We start from the raw sequence: 4,305 nt of genomic DNA, 5'->3' as shown, positions 1-4,305 counted from the left end.
GTTGAGCATAGTTGTTACTGGTTCCAACCCTTTGGTTGCTCCAAGAAAAATTGGGGTGGTTTTGCCACGATGGGTTATAGAAGTTGGACTGCAGTCCTTGCCTTCCTCGGTTTTGGTTCTGGTTACCCATGTAATATACGGATTCGGGGTTTGATGGAAATTCTTTGAACAAATATCCCTCCCTACAATAAAAACATATGCTATACTCTCAAATTGTGAGGTGGTTAGGCTGCAAAACTGTTAGACCCATTAGTGGTAAGATTCTTAAGCATTGAGGATATTTAAGATACCTGAGATGCGAGTGAATTGAGAGCGTCCACTTCATGTATTCCAGCGACTCGTCTTCCTGACGCGGCTCGATTGGTTGGCCATTGATAATTGTTACTGGCGATCCTCTCGATGATTTCGTAAGCCTCATTATAGGACTTAGAAAGGAGAGCACCGTTAGTAGAAGCGTGCACTACCATCCTCGTGTGAGCATTAAGACCATTATAAAATGTCTCAAGTTGGATGCAATATGGAATTCCATGATGAGGGCATTTCCGTAATAGCTTTTTGTATCATTCCCATGCCTCATACAAGGACTCATCATCCATTTGTTGGAAAGCAATGATCTCGTTCCTCAACTTAGCATTCTTACTAGGCGAGAAATACTTCATGAGGAACCTTTCGGCTAACTCTTGCCATGTAGAAATTGAGTTTGGTGGCAATGAATTCAACCAGGCTTGAGCTCTGTCCTTTAGTGAGTACGGGAAAGCTTCAATTGTAATGCATCTTTGGAAACTCCAGCTAATTTGAAAGAGTCGTTCACCTCTATTAATAGTCTTAAATGAAGATGAGGATCCTCTGTAAGCATTTGGAACATGACTAGCTTCAGCTCAAATTGTTGTGCCTCGATTTCAGGTCTCCTAATACCCAGATTAAGATCATTAAAAACAGGCACTGCATACTGTCTCAAGGCTCTATCCCTATCATCAGCAATAAGGATAGGATTTTTAGCAAGGTTTGCTCCATTTCCTTTATTCATATTCTCAAAATTCATTCCTTCAATCCTTATCTGGTTTTCTTGTCTTCTTCACTGTCGGAAAGTTCGTTCAATCTCAGGGTCTACATGGAGTAGGTCAATAATTCGGTCAATACTCATAAACACCAGAAATAATCATAGAAAAATTAATTAAGTTAAAAATTAAACAGAAAAGTAAACCAAAATGTAAAACTAACAAATTCACAAATAATGACTTTTTGAAACAGTCCTTGGCAACGACACCAAAAACTTGGAACGACGAAAAAATGTGCAAGTGTACACAATCGTAACAAGTAATAAGTGACAAGTAAATGTCGAGTTATCGTACCCACAGAGACTGTAAAAGAATTATTTATGAAATTAATTGTAAAACACTTTAGTGAGGGAAAAATATTTTGGTTTTAAAATGTGGTAAAAAATTGTTTAAAAACTAAGTAAATAATTAAAAATAACAAAGGAGTTCCAATGCACGATTTCAAATAAGATTTAATCAATGTAACATACTTGTGTTGGAATAATTATATTTCTTGAACTCAAAATTATTAAACTCATGTTTATACTGTTACGGATAAATTCACAGCAACCTGGTAATTTGCTGACTTATGAACAAACTTACATACAAAAATCCATTCATCTCTTGGCATATCCCTATGTCAATTCAACCGAATAAACAGATTCTAGCAAACAAAACAAAAGAGTCAAGAGGTTGGAAGAAATTTCCCCCAAGAATATGCGACTGAAGCACACAAAACAACTAATGCCCTTACTTTCCCATAGGACCCACGTATATATACTAAGGCTTTTATGCCTAAGTCTCAGTTTCCTGAAAGAATAAAAATTTAAAACTTTGCCAGGCCTGGGATTCTAACCTGCAACCTCTCAGATCCATAGCATGCTTCTCGCCACTGCCCCCCAAATGCTTTTGTGCCATATTTCCACCAAACATATTTATAAGGCCTGAACGCTAGCTTCCCTACTAATCATATGCGCAATAAAAATTTTCGCCAAGGCCAAGACTTGAACCCTGGACTTCTTACTTGTTACCAACGCCTTTTGCCACTAGGCCAAGCGTTTCCTTGTGTCAGATTTTACCAAGCCTTATTAATAAGCTTTCCACCTAAAGCTCAGGGTCTTTAAGAAAAAAAATGCAAAATTTTTCTAAAGCCCTGATCGAACCCAAAACTTTTTTCACACTACCAACCCTTCCTAAATCACTTAAAAATTAAACTAAACATGTACTTATAAAATATTTAAACACATTTAAGTTATTTAAGTCGCCTTCTAACCGATCCCAAATTCAAGGCCCATTACTTCTAGGCCCAAAATTCAAGGTGTTACGAAAGTCCATACTCATGAGTTTTACATACATACCTGTACCAACTCATAACATAGTTGCGTACTTTTCCAACTTTGACATACTCTTTGGATTACCCGTTGAACACTTGGAATACTATCGGATACATGGAAGGTCTTGCACATAAGTGCCACATATGTAGCCAATGCTACCTCATATTTCATAACACATAGGGCTCGCACACGAGCTAATCACGGGCCTGCTCACACAAGCTGTCAGTTAAGACATAACTACATGGGCTGCTCACACAAGCTGTCAGGTATTCATAACACATGCCGGACTACCCAGCCACCAATAGGACTTACATGACCAGCACCCGGATTCGCATAAATCACATAACTCATGGTTTCCTAGTGACATGTCACTTGTATCCTAAACTATTCCTAGGGTTCAACCAGGATTTTCTCATTGTCGAAACTTCGCTGAATATTTCCATAGAAACAATCATACAATTTATGCAATATTAAACATTAAATACATATACAACATTGCATTATTTACACACAAACTTACATCGGTACAAAATAGTAGGAAATGGACCTAATCGTCAATAACCTTGTTCTTCCCCCGATCAAGGTTTGAACTTCATTTTTCTTGATCTATAATAGAAAATTTAACTTATTTAATTATCACATTACTCAATGCTATCCAAAAATCAACTTATGGCAAAATATACATTTTTGCCCCTAAACTTTGACATATTTACATTTTAGTCCTTAGGCTTGTAAAATGAAATGCATCCATTTTCTTTGTTACCCAAGCCTAGAAAAATCTAAATCATGCTCATAATAGCCCACATTTTTCATCAAATCACATTTCTACTACCCATGTAATAGTCTGATTTTGGGCCTAGTTGGAATAGTGGTTTCGAAACCACTATTCTAGGGTCAGAGAAATTATTTTTAATGATATTTTATGTGTTATAGCATGATGATATGATTGCATGAAGATTTTGGTGAAATAATTTTAGCGATTTCATGCTTAATTGCGAAAAAGGATTAAATTGCGTAAAGGGAAAAAGTTTTGTTTTGCTAGCTAAAGGTGTCAAATAGCTATAGAACATTAAATTTGGGTCTTTATTGAGTATATAGACCATAAATATGTTAGTGGATGATCAAGTAGACCAAAAAAGGTTGAAAAGTCAAAGTTGGTGTGCATTAGGTGACTTTTTGGTAATAACATAAAACAAAAAGAAAAAAATGTTGTCATCTTTTCATCTTCCTTCTTCCCCACTGAAAATAGCAGCAAAAAGGGGGTTTTGAAAGCTCAAAAATTTCATCAACTTATATCCCTTACAAGTAAGTGATTTAGATGCCTATTTTTGATAATTTTTGCACTTTTGGAACCCTTGTAGCATTAACTAGCTAATGGGGGGGACTATTTTGTGAAATGGTTGATAGTCTAGGGATTTTACATAAAAGGATTTATGTTTCTTGCTGAATTTTTATGGAAGAAAATGAGTCTTGGTTGTATAATAAACAACTTTTGTGAAAGGATTTTCATGGAAAACACCTAAAAGGATCATTTTGTAAAAGTTATAAAATAGGTTGTAATTGTGTGAAATAGTGGAAATTTGGGGTTTCCATAAGAGCCATAATTGGTCAGTTAGGCTTGGATAATAAGGAAATTCGATAAAAATTGATTTCCGGGCCTAAGGGTAAAATGGTCATTTTGTGAAAGTCTAAGGGCAAAATGGTCATTTTGCCAAAAATGTGAATTTCGATTGTCCAAATTTATTTATTGATTAAATAAGTGAACTTCATCATGTTAGTTCAAGAAAATTGAGATTTGAGCTTAAATCGAGAAAGTGCGTGGTTAAAGACAAAAAGAGAATAATTAGTTGAAATGGCATTTGAGGTAAGTCCGTGTGATTAAATGAGCATGATATTTATGTCATTTTTATTATACTTGAAAATCTATCTTGCCA

The 4,305-nt window shown here is 35.5% G+C and overlaps 1 non-coding gene across 1 annotated transcript; it reads left to right on the top strand.

Moving 5' to 3' along the window:
• The first annotated feature begins 522 nt into the window (after positions 1-522).
• LOC128291108 (small nucleolar RNA R71) lies at positions 523-629 on the top strand. The gene has a single exon (XR_008280884.1). It is a non-coding gene; the product is annotated as a small nucleolar RNA R71 (small nucleolar RNA).
• Positions 630-4,305: the final 3,676 nt, after the last annotated feature.

Source organism: Gossypium arboreum, chromosome 3 (assembly GCF_025698485.1).
Source record: "Gossypium arboreum isolate Shixiya-1 chromosome 3, ASM2569848v2, whole genome shotgun sequence".
Taxonomy (NCBI): Eukaryota; Viridiplantae; Streptophyta; class Magnoliopsida; order Malvales; family Malvaceae; genus Gossypium; species Gossypium arboreum.
The sequence above is the reverse complement of the archived record's forward strand: the minus strand, read 5'-3'. Positions and strand labels throughout refer to the sequence as shown.